At 42.9% G+C, this 20,372-nt stretch overlaps 1 protein-coding gene and 1 pseudogene across 2 annotated transcripts in view; both read right to left on the bottom strand.

The window, feature by feature from the left end:
• The window catches only part of ACOXL (acyl-CoA oxidase like), a 371,066-nt gene that overhangs the window by 95,087 nt on the left and 255,607 nt on the right, over positions 1–20,372 (bottom strand). The window lies entirely within an intron of this gene.
• Positions 6,851–6,921, bottom strand: LOC138848848 (U4 spliceosomal RNA; annotated as a pseudogene).

The following is a 20,372-nucleotide window of genomic DNA, read 5'->3' as shown; positions in this document are numbered from 1 at the left end:
CCTCCCTCCCTCCCTGCACTGCCCCTTGCCCATACTATCGCCGCCCCTCCCTCCCAGGCAGAGTTCGTCGAGGACAGGGATTACGTCTGAGTCACTCTTGCACCCCAGAGCTGGCATCGTGCCTGGCACACGTGAGTCACAGGGAGCAGCATTTTCCAAACAAGGACCTGGTCAGTAACATCAGAGTGCTAGCAGGCCTTTTCCCCCCTTAACAGTTTATTTAATTTGATTTAAGTGTGTATCTGAAGTGTCAACTAGCCATCTTTGTTTATTTCACTGCCACTAAAGGGGCTTATAGTTTTGGCTTTAGGAATTGTGAAACCAGCACACGCTTCCGAACTTCAAGACAACCTCTGGGCTTCTGCACATGTGGTGGGGAGAGGGGGGTGGGGGACTTGTGAGTTGCAGGTGAGCTCAGCTCTGGGATTAAGCAACAACAGCAACAAAACCAGTCTGTCCCATTGCCTCCGGGGCTGGGGCCGGAGAGCGGGGCAGGGAGGCAGGACTCTGAGCAGGTTGCCAAGAGCCGCCCTGTGGGGTTCCAGGTCAGCGAGCAGCTCTCTGTCCTCACCAGCAAGCCGCGAAGGAGGCAGGTGGGCAGGCTGGAAACAGCAGTGCCTTCAGAGGAGTTCAGACCCTGAACAGGGACCACCTGGTGTCCTTCTCTGCACTAAGGAGGGTGCTGACCAGAGGTCGCCTGGGTGCTTGGTCCTCAGCGCCTGGCCTTTGCTAGGTGAGCCCTGTCCCCAGCTCAGCCTGTGGTGCCAGAAGCTTCCCTGAACCTACCTTGCGTGCTGCTGGAGGCAGGGAGGGCCGGCACCACTGCTGGGCTCGTGGGGGAGCAGCGAGGATGTGCCGCCCGACGGCTCTGGGTCCCGCTATCAGGCTGCTGGCTGTGTGGCAGAACCCTGGGCTCAGGACTGTGGCTCACTACAGGAAAAACTCGACAGACGTCCATATCTTAGCTCTGCTCACTGGCCTTGTAGTTGGCAGACTGAAAGTAGAATGATGGGCCCAGTCCTGGGTACCCCATTGCTACCATCTCCTGCAGGTCCTGTCCCGGGAGTCCACTCCCTAATCAGCAGGAACTTCAGTTACTTACACACTAAGTGGTGTCTTCTCAATGCTAACTCCTCAGCCACGAGCTCAGAGTTGCACATGCACGCGTAAATCCACCTGTCTCTGAAATGGGGCTCCGGCTTGTCCCCTCGTCCTGTCTGGGTGACTCAGCAACTTTCCAGGATTGCTCTTTCCTTACCACCCAGCCAGGGAGAGATGTCTGCGACCCTGGCCACTTGCCTAGACCACCACGGTCACCTCTGCTGTCCATGCTGCTGGCTAGCCTGGGCACCCACAAGCCTAGACCACCACCATCACCTCTGGCATCCATGCTGTTGGCTAGCCTGGGCACCACTGCTGGTTTTTTTTGTTTGTTTGTTTGTTTTTTTTAATGTGACTCTGAATTCTGGCTCAGAATTGACACTTGGTGAATGCTAGTTATTACTGGTCATTGCTTCTGTCCCCCAGTTGGTCAGTCAGGATTCAACAGCTGAGGCCTCTTGCTCTGGGCATCTATGTTTCCAACGTCTTATACAAAAAGACAAAGTATCTATAATACGCTCAGCCTATCTAACCGCCGTGAGGCACAGTTGCAGTTACGCCTTTAAATGCTTTCATTAAGATGTGAAGTGCACAGTCAGACGTGTGGCATGCGTAAATCTATGTCTGCGGTTCAAGGCCCTTTCACACATGTATATACCCACGGAAGTCAAGGTATAGAGCATGCCCCCTACCCAAGGAAGCACCACCTGCTCGCACTGAGTGAGGCTCCCATCACCATCAAATTGTTTCACCCTCCTGATCGTCACACCCAGGGAATCAGACAGGCGACCTCTGGCTGGAGGCTGCTTCCACCCAACAGGACGCCTGCACCGTGGAGCAGTCATTTATCCCTTTTCATTGCCGACTACTATTCCACCGTGTGGACTGCATTTCGCTAGGCTGATGAACATTGGACCTGCAGTTTCTGGGTTTTGTGTTAACACTAACAAAGCTGACGACCCCTGTTTATAGGCCTCTTTGTGAACACGCGTTTGCATCTCTCTCCACCAGCTATCTATGAGGGCAGTGCTGGGTCACGGGGCAGACGCACAGTCAACCATTAAGGAATTGCCAAGCTGCTTGGCAAATAAGTTATTACATTTTAGATTCACCAGACGCACAGTCAACCATTAAGGAACTGCCAAGCTGCTTGGCAAATAAGTTATTACATTTTAGATTCACCAGTGGTTGTGAAAGTTTTGGTTGCTCTGTATCGCAGCCAGGATTAAGCGCTGCCATTCATTTTAGTTTAATGATTTCAGTGGGTGTGTTGTGGTATTTCATTGTGGTTTTAATTTCTATTTCCCTCATGACTAATCAGACAATGCAAAGTTTCACGATTCGTTAGCCATCTGTTATCTTCTTTCATGAAGTGTCTTTTTGAGTTTGCCTTGCCATTTCTCTTAGATCGTGTCTTTTCGTTATTGCAATGTAAGTGTTTTTTTGTTTTGTTTTGTTTTGTTTTTTTATTCTGGATAAAAGTGTTTTGTCAGATACATCCATTGCAAATAATTCCTCCAAGCTCCTGGTTTGCATTGGTACTCACGCATTCTCAATGGTGTCTTTTAGAGGACAAAATTTTTATGCTTATAGAACAATTTATCAAAGTTTAATTTGATAATTAGGATTTTTGTCTTTCCAAGAAATTTTAGCTTATGCCAATTTTACCAAAATATTCTCCTATTTTCTTCTAAGAATTTTATAGTTTTTCCTTTTTACTTTTAAGCCTCTGATCAACTATAAATCAACTTTTGTGTATCATATCAGAAGTAGGTCACATTCAAATATTTAGTTGTTTCTCACATCATTGGAAAAAAGGATCTTTTTCATCAATGAATTTCCTTTGAACTTGTGACAAGAATCACTTGAACATCACATGTGGGTCACATTTCTGGATTCCATAATGTTCCATAGACCTCATTCCAACGCCCTCCTGCCTGGGTTCCTGCAGCCCTGGACCAAGCGATGAAACCAGCTGGCAGCACCTTGCCCATCTCTTCAGATTCTCCCAAAGCTGTCTCCCCTGCCTCAGCCAGTTGCATTTCCACGTGAATTCCCAGGTGCGGTGGAAAGTCTGCATAGACGCTCCTGCTGAGATTCTGACTGAGATGGCCCTGCACCCGGAGACCCACCGAGCAGGATGAACTCAGCAATGCCCTGTCGGCAGGAAGCTGGAGTGGGAGCAGAGCAGGAACTGACACCAGGGAACCCAATGGAGGCCTTAACTGCCAAGCCAGGTGCCCACGCCATTATATGATCATACAGTGTTCTTGTTCATTTTGTGAATTTCAATACTGATTCATATTTTCAATTTTAAACCAACTTCTCATCCTTAGAGTAAACACCACTCGATTGCATTTTCCTTTTTTTTTTTTTTTTTTTTTTTACTGTTGCTGAATCACCAGTATTTATGTATTTCTACCTATATTCATGGAGAATATTAGTATGGAGAATATTAGTTTTTTCTTTGTACTGTATTTATTAACTTTCAGCATCAGTGTTTTACTGGTTTTTTGAAAGGGTTTTATGAATAGCTCTTATTATTTTCTCCCTAAACATTTGATAGAATTCAAATAGTGAGATGCTGTGCACTGGGAACTCTCTTTGTCAGAATATTTCCATTATAAATTAAGTTCATTTAATGGATAATTGTAGATCTTCCACTTTTTTGTTAGCCTTTTTTTTATTTGACAGGTAGAGTTATAGAGAGTGAGAGAGAGAGACAGAGATAAAGGTCTTCCTTTCACTGGTTCACCCCCTAAATGGCCACTACGGCCGGCACTGCGCCGATCTAAAGCCAGGAGCCAGGTGCTTCTTCCTGGTCTCCCATGTGGGTGCAGGGCCCAAGCACTTGGGCCATCCTCCACTGCACTCCTGGGACACAGCAGAGAGCTGGACTGGAAGAGGAGCAACCGGGACTAGAACCCGGTGCCCATATGGGATGCCGGTGCCGCAGGTGGAGGATTAACCAAGTAAGCCATGGCACTGGCCTTTTGAGAGTTCAATTTTTCCATGAATGTATTCTAAGTTCTTCAATGTATTTGCACTGTTGTTGGTAGCCTTCTCCTGTGGTATCGTGCTGTAATGTCGATGCTGTATGCTATGCTGTGTACCCACTCTTGACGTTGTCAGTTGGTACTTTACCTCTTTTCTCTTGATCAGTGCTGCTGGGGTCAACCAATCTTGTTAGTCATTTCAAGGGACAAACTTTGAAGTGTGTTGATTTTCTCTGTAGTTTGCTCCCCATTTCATTGGTTCCCACTCATCTTTATTGTCACCTTGACTCCATTTCTTTTACTTTTCATTTTCCAGCTTCTTAAGGCAAGAGGTAACCTCACTTATTTCAAACTTTTTATTTCCTAGGATAAAATATCTATAAACTACCCCCCCAAAACTCCTTTCCCTGCACCCACAAGGTGTGTTATGTGATACTTTCATTACTTTGCAGTTTGAAATATTTTCTAATTCCCCTTAGGAGTCTTTCTTTGATTCACAGTTTATTTTAAAATGCATTGCTTATTATTCAATCACTTGGGAGATTTTCCAGCCATCTTTATGTTATTGATTTCTAGTTGAAGTCCATTGTCAGCACACAATGTACTCTGTGTTATTTCAATCTTTTAAGAATTACTTTGAGTCCTGCTCTATGGCCAGCACGATAGCTCTGTGTATAACTTCAATAAAAGTTAATAAACATCAAGGGGGCTGGGCTAGATGAGAAGACTGTTCACACGTTCTGAAGTCATAGTGAATAGCTGCTTGTTTCTTTAATTACTGGATTTGTGTGTTTCTCTCCTGGTTCTGTCAATTTCTGCTTCCTGTATTTTAAATCTCTGTTAAGATGCATGCCTACTTGGGATTACTCTGTCTTCTTGATGAACTGAACCTTTAATCATCATCAAAGGATCCTCCTTCTTGGTAACACACTTGTCTTTCTCTGTGCTTTATCTGATACTAATTTATGCTCTTATGCTCAGCAGTTGCAGGCTCTAGCTTTTCCAGTCGTCATCTCTACAGTCAAAGCATATTGATGGATCTTGATTATTTTTAACCCTCTATGACAATATCTGCCATTTAACTCAAACACTCGGATCACTTATATCTAGTGTAATTATTGATATTGTCGGGTTTAAATATATCATGCTGCTCTTTGAAGTCCTTTGATTTTGATCCCTTCCTCCATGTCTTCTTTAGGATTAACTGAGTTTTTTTGGCTTTTGCCTCAGTTTACTTTTAAATTATAATATATATATTTTTTCTTATGATGATGTCTTAAATTAATATTATTTCATTTCATATAGACTGCAAGAAAGTTACAATAGCATAATCCCATTTAGACTATAAGCAATCCTTTATGCTGCTGATACCATATTTCACTTCTAAACAAATAACTGTAATTATTTTTTCTTTAAACAGCCAAACAAATTAGAAAAAGTTAAAGAAGGAAAAAGAAATAATATTATCTACAATGTAGCACTTACAGTGTTCTATCTTTTTTTTCTTTTTACTTTATTTATTTGACAGGTAGACAGAGAGAGAGAGACAGAAAGGACAGAGAGAAAGGTCTTCCTTCTGCTGGTTCACTCTCCAAATGGCTGCCAGGGCCAGCGCTGCGCCGATCCGAAGCCAGGAGCCAGGTGCTTCTTCCTGGTCTCCCATGGGGTGCAGGGCCCAAGCACTTGGGCCATCCTCCACTGCACTCCCGGGCCACAGCAGAGAGCTGGACTGGAAGAGGAGCAACCGGGACTAGAACCCGGCACCCATATGGGATGCTGGCGCAGCAGGTGAAGGATTAACCAAGTGAGCCATGGCGCCTATCTTAAGTTTAGATCTTAAGTTTAGTTTTGTTTTGCTTAGCTTGAAGTACTATTATAAGGTTCTTAGCATTTCTTGTAATACAGGTCTGCTGGTTACAAATTCTATCATTTCTCCTTTACTGAAATCTCTTTTATTGCGTTACATATATGGATCTAGAACTCTAAGCAGAACTTTTCTTCCCCCTTTCAGCAGCAATTTAAGGAGCTTTCCACTGTCCTCTGGCTTTACAGCTCCCTGCGAGGGGCCGGCCATCGTTCCTACCACTGCTTTCCTGGGTCTAATGTTCTTTTTTTTCTTTTTTTTTTTTTTAAAGATTTTATTTATTTATTTGAAATTCAGAGTTACACAGAGAAGGAGAGGCAGAGGGAGAGAGAGAGAGAGAGAGAGGTCTTCCATCTGCTGGTTCACTCCCCAGATGGCCACAATGGCTGGAGCTGCACTGATCTGAAGCCAGGAGCCAGGAGCTTCTTCCTGGTCTCCCACGCGGGTGCAGGGGCCCAAGGACCTGGGCCATCTTCCACTGCTTTCCCAGGTCATAGTAGAGAGCTGGACTGGAAAAGGAGCAGCCGGGTCTCAAACTGGCACCCAAATGGGATGCCGGCACTGCAGGCGGTGGCTTTACCCACTACACCACAGCGCTGGCCCCAATCTTCTTTCTTTTCTAGCTACTTTCACTATTGACTCTCTGTCTGGTTTTAAGCAGTTTTATGTGCTGGTGTGTGTGTGTGTGTGTGTGTGTTTGTTTGCTTTTAATCCTCTCTTGTTAGAATCTTTGCTGAGCTTTCTGGATTTGTATATTTTTTATAAAATATAAAAATTGTATATTTGACCAACACTTTTTTCTGTCCCATTCTCTCTCTCATCTTCTTTTGAGACTCCAGTTACATATGTATTATATGAGACACTGTCCCACAAACCACCAAATCTCTGCTCATTTTCAATTCGCAATAATCATGTCTCAGATAAACCTCATTAGCTAGGATACTGCCACTGTGCAAAGCTGAATACCTGTTCATTTTATCCATATTTTCTTTTTCTCTGTCATTAGTTTGGATGATTTCTATTGATATATCTTAAAGTTTATTGCTGATTTCCTCTCTTGTGTGCAGATTGTTTTTAATCTCATCCAATTGGTTTTTAGATTTATAGCATCATATTTTTCAATTCTAGAATTTCTATTTAACTTTTTTTAATGTTTTCCAAAAATCTTGGCAGATTTCCTATCTCTTGTCCATTATATCCATATGCTCCTGCCCATTCTTTAATAAACTCATATTTTTTTTTTATTTTTTTGACAGGCAGAGTAGACAGTGAGAGAAGAGACAGAGAGAAAGGTCTTCCTTTGCCCTTGGTTCACCCTCCAATGGCCACCACGGCTGGCGCACTGCAGCCGGCGCACCGCGCTGATCTGATGGAAGGAGCCAGGTACTTATCCTTGTCTCCCATGGGGTGCAGGGCCCAAGGACTTGGGCCATCCTCCACTGCACTCCCGGGCCATAGCAGAGAGCTAGCCTGGAAGAGGGGCAACTGGGACAGAATCCGGCGCCCCGACCGGGACTAGAACCTGGTGTGCTGGCACCGCAAGGAGGAGGATTAGCCTAGTGAGCTGCGGCGCCGGCCTAATAAACTCATAATTTTATTTAAAACCTCTTACCTGCTCTTTCAATACCTGGGTCATTTGTCAGTCTTTCTCTTGAGTGTGGGTCACATGTTCTTCTTCATTTGCATGTCTGGCAATGTGTACTGGGCACTGAAAATATTACTGAATCTGAATCCTGTCTTGCTACAGATATTGCTGAGTTTCATCAAGATGTAGCTAAATTACTATCAGCAAAATACCAAAAACTCTGCTCATACAATACCAAAATTATGTGAGCAGACAATATATTAAAACTATATTTGGGCCAGCACCACAGCTCAATAGGCTAATCCTCCACCTGCAGTACCGACACACCGGGTTCGGGTTCTAGTCCTGGTTGGGGCACCAGATTCTGTCCCGGTTGCTCCTCTTCCAGTCCAGCTCTCTGCTGTGGCCCGGGAGTGCAGTGGTGGATGGCTCAAGTGCTTGGTCCCTGCACCCACATGGGAGACCAGAAGAAGCACCTGGCTCCTGGATTCAGATCAGTGCGGTGCACCGGTCATTGCGGTCATTGGAGGGTGAACCAACAGAAAAGGAAGACCTTTCTCTCTGTCTCTCTCTCACTGTCCACTCTGCCTGTCAAAAACAAAACAAAACAAAACAAAAACTATATTTGGAAAAATGTCAGGACCATGTCAGTGCTTATCAATAATAACCTTGAATGTAAATGGCCTAGTTTTCTAATTAAAAGACATAGGCTGGCTGAATTGATAAAAAAAACAAGACCCATCTACTTGCTGCCTACAAGAAACACACCTCACCAACAAAGATAGATACAGAATGAAAGTTAAAGGATGGAAAAAGGTATTCCACGTTATCGGAAAGCAAAAGCAAGCAGGTGTAGCCCTTCTAATGTCAGACAAAATAGACTTCAACACAAGAACTGTTAAGAGATAAAGAAGGGCATAATGTAATAATTAAGGGATTGATTCAACAGGAAGGTATGACTATAGTAAATGTATATGCACCCAACACCAGGGTGCCTGGCTATTTAAAATAAAGGTTAATGGATCTTAAAGGGAACATGGACTCCAGTACAATACAGATCAATTAGATAAAAAATCGACAAAGAGGGGCCGGTGCTGTGCTGCAGTAGGTTAATCCTCTACCTGCAGCACCGGCATTCCATATTGGTGCCTGTTCTAGTCCCAGCTGCTCTTCTCCCAATCCAGCTCTCTGTTGTGGCCTGGGAAAGCAGCTGAAGATGTCCCAAGTGCTTGGGCCCCTGCACCCATGTGAAAGTCCAGGAAGAAGCACCTGGCTCCTGGCTTTGGATCAGTGTAGCTCTGGCTGTTGCGGCCATTTAGGGAGTAAACCAACAGAAAGAAGACCTTTCTCTCTGTCTCTCCCTCTCACTGTCTGTAAGTCTACCTCTCAAATAAATAAATAAAAAAACTTTAAACAATTGACAAAGAAACAACAGAGCTAATCTGCACTGTGGACCATGTGGACCTAATTGATAGCTACAAAACATTGCATTGCACAGCTACAGAATACACACTCTTTTCATCACTGCATGGAGTTTTCTCTAGGATAGACCATATTCTAGGCCATAAAGCAATTCTCAACAAATTTTTAAAAAATTGAAATCATACCATGTGTCTTTTCTGATCACAATGGAATGAAGCTGAAAATTAACAACTTAAGAAATTCTAGAAAATATGTAAACACATGGAAATTATACAACATGCTCCTAAATTAACAATGAGTCATAGAAGAAATAAAAAATTCCTAGAAATGAATGATGACAAAACAACTTATATCAAAACTTATGGGATACAGCAAAAGCAGTGTTAAGAGGGAATTTTATAGCAATTAATGCCTATATCAAGAAATTAGAAAGGCATCAAATAAATGATCTAACAATGCATCTCAAGGACCTAGTAAAACATTAGCAAATCAGACCCAAAATTAGTAGAAGGAAAGAAATAATTATTATTAGAGTAGAAATAAACAAAGTTGAAACAACAAATAAGAAAGATCAGTGAAATGAAGAGCTGATTAAAAAATAAGCAAAACTGATACAAGATTATCCCAACTAACCAAAAAATGGAGAAGACTATAATTAATAAAATCAGAAGTGAAAAAGATGTTACAACAGATACCACAGAAATAAAAAGAATCATCAGGAATTACTACAGCTATATGCCAAAAAATTGGAAAATCTAGAAGAAATGGATAGATTTCTGGACACATACAATTTACCCAAACTGAGTCATGAAGACCTAGAAAATTTAAGTAGACCAATAATCAAAATGGAAATTGAATCAGTAATAAAGATCCTCCTAACAAAGAAAAGCCCAGGACTGGGTGGCTTCACTGCTGAATTCTACCAAATCTTTAAAGAAGAACTAACTCCAAATTCTTCTCAACTATTCAAAACAATTAAAAGGGAGCAGATCCTCCCAAACTCCTTTAATTCCAAAACCAGAAAAACATACAACAAAGAAAGAGAACTATATACACATATCACTCATGAATATAGATGCAAAAATACTCAACAAAATACTAGCTAATTGAATCCAACAACACATCATGAAAGTCATTCTCCAGACCAAGTAGGATTTATTGCTGGTATTCAGGGATCAATGATTTGGATCAATAACTATGAGACATCCCATTAACAAACTGAAAAATAAAAACCATATGATTATTTCAATAGATGCAGAGAAAGCATTTGATAAAACATAACATCCTTTCATGATAAAAACCTTAAGCAAATGGGTATAAAAGGAGCATTCTTCAACAAAATCAAGGCAATGTATGACAAACCCACAGCCAGTATCTCGTGGAGTGGGGAAAAGTTGGAAGCATTCCCACTGAGATCCAGGACCAGACAGGGATGCTCACTCTTACAATACCATTCAACATAGTACTGAAAGTTTTAGCCTGAGACTTTAGGCAAGAAAAAAAATCAAAGGGATACAAATTGGAAAAGAGGAAGTCAAATTATCCCTGTTTGCAGATGACATGATCCTTTATCTAGGGCACTGAAAGACTCCACTAAGAGACTACTGGAACTCATAAGAAAGTTTGGTAGAGTTGCAGGATATAAAATTAACAGACAAAAATCAATAGCCTTTGTATACACAAACAATGCCTTGGCTGAGAAAGAACTTGTAAGATTAGTACCATTCACAATAGCTACAAATTTAAGTACTTTAGAATAAATTTAACCAAGGATGTGAAAGATGTCATTTGAAAATTATAAAACATTAAAGAAATAAATAGAATACTCTCTAAAATGGAAAAAACCTTCCATGTTCATGGATTGGAAGAATTACTATCAACAAAATGTTCATATCTCCCAAAGCAATTTACAGATTCAGCAAAACAAACAAAACACCAAGGACATTCTTCTCAGATCTAGAAAAAACTATGCTAAAATTCATATGGAAACACAAGAGACCAAGAATAGGTAAAGCAATCTTAAACAAGAAAAACAAAGCTGGTGGCATCACAATACCAGATTTCAAGACATATTACAGGGCCGTTATAAAAAAAAAATAGCTTGGTACTGGCACAAAAATAGACATGTAGACCAAGCAACAGAATAGAAACCCCAGAAATTTATCCAGGCATCTATAATCAACTAATATTTGACAAAGGAGCTAAAATCAATCCCTGGAGAAGGGAGAGTCTCTTCAACAAATGGTGCTGGAAAATTGGATCTACATATGCAGAAGTATGAAACAAGACCCCTACCTTACACCTTATACAAAAATCAACTCAAAATGGATCAAGAATCTAAAGCTACCACCTGATACCATCAAATTACTGGAGGAAGGGGCAGGCTGTGGTGTAGTGGGTTCAGCAGCCATCTGCAGGTTGGCGTCCCATATGGGTACTGGTTCAAGTCCCAGCTGCTCCACTTCTTATCCAGCTCCCTGCTAATATGCTGACATGAAAGCAGAAAAGGATGACCCAAGTCCTTGGGGCCCTGCAGCCACGTGGGAAACCTGGAAGAAACTCTGGCCTAGCCCAGCCTCAGCTATTGCAGCCATTTGAGGAGTAAACCAGCAGATGTAATCTCTCTCTCTCTCTCTCTCTAGCTCTGCTTTTCAAATAAATAAATAATTTTTTAAAAAAATTACTAGAAGAAAACAACATGTAAACTCTGTAAGACATTGGTATAAGCAAAGACTTATTGGAAAAGATCCTAGAAGTAGAGGCAACAAAAGCAAAAATAGACAAATGAGATTACATCAAAACAAGGAGCTTCTGTCCTGCACAGGATACACTCAGCAAAGTGAAGAGGCAAATGACAGAATGGGAGAACTTACCCATAAACTACGCAACTGATAAAAAATTAATAACCAGGACTAGACAAAGAAATTGTGGCATACATACACTACAGAATACTATTCAACCATAAAAAAGAATGAAGAATGAAATTCTGTCTTTTGCAACAAACTGGATGTAACTGGAAGCCATTATATTTAATGAAATAAGCCGGTCTCAAAAAGACAGATATCACGTTTTCTCCAATATGTAGCAGTTAACATAGAATACAAAAAAAACGTATAGGAATGACACAAACATCTTGTGATATGATTGTTGTTTTCAGCCCTTGTTTATACTGCTGTGGGACTGTGGTCTCCTACGTTTACTGTTGAATATTGTGGTTAGTGGTGAACTAAGCCTGTGATTACAGAGTGGATTAAAATTATGTCCTTGAAAAACAAAAGAAAAATGGTCAATTACAGGATAGACCGGGAAACTACAAGATGAGCCACAAAGGAAGAAGACAGTCAAAAAATGATGGGGCCACACTGCCGAAGCAGCTCTCAATGCTCAGTCTTGGCACAATTTGAGCAAGAAAATAATGAAGACACTCAGTTATAACGGGAAGTCAAAAATAAATAGCTAGGGACCCATGTTTGTATCAGTGATAACTAATAATAAATAAATAATTGGGAGAGAAGGAACAGCTCTTGGTTAATAAGTTTACAAATTTATAAATGTAGCAAGAATAAGGATATCAGAAAATCCACATTAGGCAAATACCACAGTGTTGATTATTCCCAAGAGCAACTGACTGATGTTAAAAATAGTGGCTGAAGCTGGCGCCGCGGCTCACTAGGCTAATCCTCCGCCTTGCGGCACCGGCACACCAGGTTCTAGTCCTGGTCGGGGCGCCGGATTCTGTCCCAGTTGCCCCTCTTCCAGGCCAGCTCTCTGCTGTGGCCAGGGAGTGCAGTGGAGGATGGCCCGAGTCCTTGGGCCCTGCACCCCATGGGAGACCAGGATCAGCACCTGGCTGCTGCCATCGGATCAGCGTGGTGCGCCGGCTGCAGCGCGCCGGCTGTGGCGGCCATTGGAGGGTGAACCAATGGCAAAGGAAGACCTTTCTCTCTGTCTCTCTCTCTCACTGTCCACTCTGCCTGTCAAAAAATAAAAATAGTGGCTGAAAATGGGCAAATGTCAATCTCTCTTTCCCTTGATGACTGTGTTACCTTGAGGAAACTACTGGTTTTTTTTAATCCTTGGGTTGGCTATCGTAATGAGTGGGTTCAACTGGACAACCCCAGAGCTCTCTTCACACTCCAGAGTAAACGGCTATACCTCTGACGTAATTATCAAGGGTATAATCTCATTTTCCTTTCTTATACTCATAATTCCTCCTCTTCCTTCTCTTTCTACTCCTTTTCTCACAAAAGGTTTTCCTAGGAAGAGAATTTAGGGCACCCTCTGTGAGAGAAAGATGGAGAAAGCTGAGAGTAGGGGGGAAAAAAGAAATGCAACCCTTACTATGAACTTGTGTCTGACTGGGGTGGGGAAGGGAGTGAGGGAGAAGCCAACAACGTAAACAGGAACATTTCCTACAAGCAGCCGCAACAAAGAGGGAAGTGCCAAGCTATGGCCTGGGAGCTCTGTATACCCGAGACAGGGTCAACCGTGTTCCCCGTTATAGGACTTCCACGCACTGGCCACACAAAGGGAGCCTCCCTTTCGCATATAGTCGGCTTTGCACAGGCAGCTGCCCGCACTCTGAAGACACAAAGAGGGCCCCTCATCACGAGTCTTCCCAGCCCAGCTCAACTACAGGAGGAAGAAGCAGCAAATATGGACTCAGGAAATTTGGTTTATTATCCTATTTCCCGTCTTTGATGATCTGCGTCTGGAACAAAGCTCTTGACATTTCTGTGCCATGAGAATTTTATTAAAACATCTGCCATTCAGGTTGCTGTATTTTTTTTTTTAATCTAACACACAATGACCAGCCGCTGACACGCTCTGCTGCCCCATCCTACTCTCAAACTCTCAGTGCAGGATGAAGAAGACAGCACTGGCTTTTCTCTCTCCGGGTCCATTGACAATGGCATTTCCCAGCTCCTCTCTGGAGCCACCACCTGGCCAACCCTCCCAGCTACCATCTGATCAAACCTCCAGACTGATGGCATCTTGCCAGGAATGGTGTGCCATCCCACATCAACACAGACAGCTTGCATTTTCCACAGATGAGAACTTAGATGAGATTCCAAGCCCCTGCTAGGTGACCTGAGCAAAGACATCGTCAGCCTAAAATTAAATCAAACAGAATAGCTGACATCATCAATTAGAAAGACTGTCTTTACGGAAGTACTGTGGTTTTATTATGTTTAAAAGATCTAAATTAAGAACTTGAAAGTCATACACACTTGAAGAGGAGTCAGGTTTTACACTGACCACAACAATAAAGACTGTAGGTGATAGTAAATTTTTCTAAACACCCCTAGAGAAGGGTCTCAGCAGGACAAGTCACTGTTTCTGGGTTTTTTTTCTTCCCACTAACAGGGACATGATGCAGCAGTCATAAAGAGCAGTCATTTGCAGCATAATTTTGGAGAACTGAAGCGGTGAGGTCCAAGGGAGGACCCAGGGCTGAGCTCCCTCCAGGGACATTGGCACACCAGCCAAATGGCATTTCAGATCTCACTCTGAGTGACACTCTAGCTACTCCAAGGAGATGGCCTTATTAGATGACATCAAAGACTTCCTCTTTTGTGAAGACCCAAAGGCCACTGCGCGGTGGGAGGTAGGTGGGGCATACCATGTGCTAAGAAGGCCTGGCCCACCAACTCTGCCGTGAAACGTGCTTTTGAAGAAAACCCAGGGACATCATTGGAGACCCAAGAAGAAGAGCAGATTGTTGTAGCCCTTTCATGTTTTCCCCTCTTTTATTTAAAAATCTTATAACATTTATTTTTAGGAGCTCTTGGAGTTTTAGACAAAAAATCACCATCATCCAAAGAGTTTCTTTGGGTGCCATGTCAAACTGCGCAACAGAATCAGTTATTTCAAGAGACACCATATTAATACATGGGCCCATATGCTTTCCGCTAAGCTGATAGCTTTTGTCTTAATTTAGCGCTTATTTCATTTTGCCTTGGGCTAAAACAATGGGTGGCACAATCCCAAGGCAGGAGCATATCTTCACACTCTTTCTGGCATTCCTTTGCCTAGGCCCTAGAAAATTGCAGACGTTCACTGATTATTTCATTGAGTTGACCATAAAAATGGTTATGTTCATGGTAATAACTAAGATGATCAAAATTAGCTCAAGATTTGTAGTTTTCTAAATGCTTCTTTTACGTATTCTATCCTTGCAACAAGTTTGTATTGTGCCAGCCAACTTTCATTATGCCAAACTATAGAGGTGGGAGTTGAAGCTTAGAAGTGGTAAAATCTGTCTGATCCTAAAACCCTTGTGTGTGTGTGTGTTTTTTTTTTTTTTTTTTTTTTTTTTTTTTTTTTTTTTTTTTTTTTTAGCAAACAACATACCTAATATCATTTTATATTGGGAAACACATTCATGTGTGCGTCAATGCTTCCTTCTCTCAAAATCAGAAAATAGACTTTTAAAAAAATAAGCATTCTGTTCTCTAGTAGACAATGATTATTAGCAGAAAACATTTCTGAATATATAAGTACCTAAGAACATCTAAAACAATGATGAAAATAAAGTTAAAAGTATATATATTTCAGTGAATGTATTTTTCTAATATTAGTAAAATGAAAATATAAAAAGAAGATGATAGAGTCTCAAACCCTAAAGATAAAAAGTTAGAAAGTTTGGGGAAAAAGTGTTAGCAAAATGAGTGTGGAGAGACATGGACCACAGTGCTGGGAAATCACAGCTTGGTTCAACATTTGCAGAGAGCAGCTGGGCTGAATACACACTGTCAAGAGTCTTCATCATGACACTGTCTATCCTGTCTAAAAACCAGAACCAGAATCCTATGCAATCATGTTCTGATTGACACAGAGGACCACATTATATGAATAAATGGGAATATTGGTTAGAAAATATTGTAATCCCTCTTTATGGTTTAAGAAATGTGTCTATCAATGTCAAACCTATTGAACAGTTTTTGGTTTTGGATTCCATATTAGTTACTATTGCATGACAAATTCTCTCCAAATTCATCATCTTAAACCCTGTTATAATCTCACAGTCCTTGAGGATTAGGGATCCGGGCATTTCCTGGTTGGGTGCACCTGGCTCAGGCTCCCTGGGGAGACTGTAATAAAGCTGAGCAGGCACCTGCTGCATTAGCAGGAAGGGAAGGTGGAATTGAGAGTGGAGTCAGACTTGAACCCACATGCCTCTGTGGAAAATGGGCATCCCAAACAGCACCCGACCACTATGCCAAATGCCTGCTTGTCATACAGCTTTTAGCAAGAAGTGTCAGTTCCTTGCCACACCACCCAGGCTCCTGCTCATGACATGATTTCTCCAAGAATAAGTTATGAGAGAAAGAGAGAGGCACTAAGGCACAAGCCACCGCATCTTTTATAATCCAACCCCAGAGGAGGCGTACCATCACTTCTGATGCATTCTGTTGGTTATGTAGACCAACCCTGATGCAACGTGGGAGCTATATACAAGTGCAAGCTCCAGGAGGCAGGGGTCACGGAACGCCATCACGGAGCCTGGCTATCACAGCCCAGCTTTGGCCAGGGACTCAGACTGCTCCAAAAGCACACTCATCACAAGTCTCACACCATTACAGCACGGGCTCAAAGTCCAGAATCTGAACTCAGTCCAGGAGATAGGAATCGTCAAGTGTCACCCCTTAAATACAGTTCCTCTTAATGTGAAGGTTAACTGAAGAGGAGTCATCTGTCCTCACATGGCCAACATATGATGGCAGGATGACAAGGTAACTGCCATGTGTATGTTTGTTCAAAAAACAGAAAATTGGGGGCTGGTGTTGTGGCGTTGTGGGTAAAGCCATTGCCTGAGACACTGGCATCCCTGGGTGCTTGTTCAAGTCCTAGCTGGTCTATTTCCAATCAGCTCCCTGCTAAAGCACCTGGGAAAACAGCGGAAGATGACCCAGGTGCTTGAGCCCCTGCACCCACATGGGAGACTGGAAAGAAGCTCCTGGCTCCTGGGTTCAGCCTGGCCCAGTCCCAGGGCATTACAGCCACTTGGGGAGTGAACCAACAGATGGAAGACCTCTCCCACTGTCTCTCCCTCTCTCTCTCTGTAACTCTGCTTATCAAATAAATAAAATAAATCTTTAAAAATTACAAGAAAATTGGGAGAAACATACAAGCTCATAGTGGTCCACAGAAATACTGAAATCTAGCTGTTTAAACATCAAAGCTCATTGATTCGGACTCAGTCCTACGTGAGCCCAGGGGTGTTTATTCTCCATAGTGCTTGGTGGCATCCTCTTCATTCTTGGCTCTTACGTTTTTCATGAAAGGTAGCACATGTCTGAAGCTGGGTGATTTTCTCAGTTTGCTTTCTGACTGTAGAACTTTGGTGGCTCTCTGCATTGTGTATTGCCTCAGTACATCTCAGCACAAGCTGACAGATGTTCAGCTAATATAATTCTCTTCAAAACTTTGTGTATCTCCTATGAGTGTTTTTGAGATTTATCCATTAGACAAGAGCAACATACCTACATGGACAAATCTCTTTGACTCATCCACACAACTGCAATAGACTAGCCAAGATGGAAGTCACAATGTTTTTATGAGCTGGCCTCACCAGCAACATGCTGTTGTTTTGCTGTCCATCACAAAGGACAACTCTGGCACAGTGCCAGAGAGGACTGTTTGAAGGTAAAAATACCAGGGGGTGTTGATGATACCATCAATGGTATGTTATTGGTATACATAGGCTCAGGATTATAACATCGTTTTGGTTTTGTATTGTTTAATGTTTTCAAATTCTATTTTTTAAAGGTTCACATTGCCAACTGTTATCTAAATTCATACACTGATGCCCTAACCCCAAGTACCTGAGAATGCAGCCATATTTGGGGATAGAGTCTTTACAATAGATTTTTTAGTTTATTATTATTATTATTTTATTTTTTTGACAGGCAGAGTGGACAGTGAGAGAGAGAGACAGAGAGAAAGGTCCTCCGTTGCCATTGGTTCACCCTCCAATGGCCGCCGCAGCCAGTGTGCTGCGGCCGGCGCACCATGCTGATCCGATGGCAGGAGCCAGGTGCTTCTCCTGGTCTCCCATGGGGTGCAGGGCCCAAGGACTTGGGTCATCCTCCACTGCACTCCCTGGCCACAGCAGAGAGCTGGCCTGGAAGAGGGGCAACCGGGACAGGATCCGGCGCCCTGATCGGGACTAGAACCCCGTGTGCCAGCGCCACAAAGCAGAGGATTAGCCTAGTGAGCCACAGCTCTGGCCCAGATTTTTTAATTTATTCGAGTAGTGAGTGCTGTGGCACAGCAAGCTAAACTGCCGCTTGGGACCCCTGCATCTCATATCAGAGTGCCTGGGATTGAGGACCATCTCCACTTCCAATCCAGCTTCTTGCTAACATGCCTGAAGGCAACAGATGATGACCCAAGTACTTGGAAGTTACTGGCTCCTGGCTTTGGCTTGGCCTACTCCCAGCTGTTGCAGGCATTTGAGGGGTGAAACAGCAGATGGGAGATCTCTCTGTCTCTGCCTCTTTCTCTCTCTCCCTCTACTTTTTAAATAAATAAAACATATTTTAAATAATTAAAACATGTATGTGAGAGATACACAGAAAGAGATTTCCCATGACTCCCCAAATGCTTGATCAGCCAGGGAAGGGTTAGGGCCGTAGCCAGGAGCTGGGAACTCAGTCTAGGTCTTCCATGTGGACGGCAGGGACCTAGTTACCAGAGTCTGAGTCAGCAGGAAGCTGGAAGTGGGAGCTGGAGGTGGGGACTGAATGCAGGCACTCCGAGAGGGGACATGGTGTTTTAATTGCTAGGCCAGATGTCCATCCTGCAGACTGGGTCTTTAAAAAGGCAATTAGGTTACAGTGAGGCTGTTAGGAGGGGGCCCTATTGCAATAGGACTGGCTTCTGCACAACGAGAGAGACAGAAGGAGCAGCAAGAGTGCACAGGGACAGTCAGGAGAGGCAGCAAGGGAGTGGTCATCTGCAAAGCCACAGAGAGAGGTCTCAGAGCAAATCAATCCTGCTGCCACCTTGATCTTGGACATCCACTGCCCCCCCTTCCCCCGGAATTGTGAGAAATCAAATTCCTGTGTTCAAGGCACCAAGTTGGTGGTATTTTGCCATGGCAGCCCAATGCAATTCATACATCAAATTTCTGAAAGATATTTGAAAATATCGTGTTGTGGCTCAACATCTACAAGCTCATCTTTAAAATACTTTTCAAAAGTAATTTTTGTTTTGATGCATATGATATTACCTCAGTGTATATAATTAGGTTTGTTTCTATACAAAATGTGCATAATTAGATTGGATTCTAATCTGATCTGAGAGTCTATGCTTTTACTAGGGAGATTGACACCTTTTTCATTTCCAATTATAGTTCATTAAAAATCTAATCTCTCAACTTCCGGAGTGGGAGAAGGAGGGATTCATGGCCCTCTAGGATGGAAGTGAACCAGAAGCTGCCCCAGCCTGACTTACTGTGGCTGAGATAAGGGGTTGGATTGTCATGGAAATGTTTTCCAGGAATTATCAGATCAACACAGGTCAAGATCAAGGCACCCGGCTTCCAGGGTCAGGGAGCAGGGGCATGACTGAGCCAGTGTAGAGGGAGGCTGAGGGAGGAGGAGGAGGATGGAAGGAGCTTTGGAGAAGCAGCCCCGGGGAAATCCTCCAAGCAGGAGCAACTGCAGAGGGAACATGGGACGGCTCTGCCGCCGCAGTGCAGGTTCACTTGCGGGGTGGGAAGCTGACTTACGCCAAGGGCCATGTGGATATTTACACCGTTTATGGGTCATACAAAATTTTCAACTTAAAAATTAGCCTGCTACAGATTCCTTGAATTTTGAGTTCCGCCTGCAGTTGCTGTGGCAGGGCTAGACCCAATGATTTCAGGAGCCTTACACAGCCCCTGGGCAGTCCGTTCCCCAGCTGTGAACCAACAGTCTGGGGTGCCCTCAAGCCCCCCAACAACATGCTTCTGACTTGGTGTTTGCTCCGCCTCTGGTTACACGAATTTCTGGCCGCTTACTTACTTGCTTGTCTTCCACATCGATCTGGAAGACAAGCTGCCTGTGTTCAGCTTCATGTTAGTTTGGAATTTAATCCAACATGTATTTTAACCTACACTTCTCTAATGATCAAACTCAGAACAAAGCAAGGTCTCTTGCCCACCTAGCAATTAAAGTAAGAAATTCGCATGCTTTTACTTTATCTTACATCTTACCTTAAAAATAGCATAGTCCCAATTTATCATGAAACCAATTGGTCAAGTTTTTTAAAAAATTCATGTTTTTTAAAAAACATTTTTAACTTCTATATTCAATTTTATGACTCTTAAAAAACACATAGGTGTCGGCTGCATAATCCTTTTGTATACTGATCTCCATTTCCTTGAGTTATTAATTTTGATTCTTTTTAATGC

Source organism: Oryctolagus cuniculus, chromosome 2 (genome assembly GCF_964237555.1).
Source record: "Oryctolagus cuniculus chromosome 2, mOryCun1.1, whole genome shotgun sequence".
Lineage (NCBI taxonomy): Eukaryota > Metazoa > Chordata > Mammalia > Lagomorpha > Leporidae > Oryctolagus > Oryctolagus cuniculus.
This window is presented reverse-complemented; position numbering and strand designations above follow the sequence as displayed.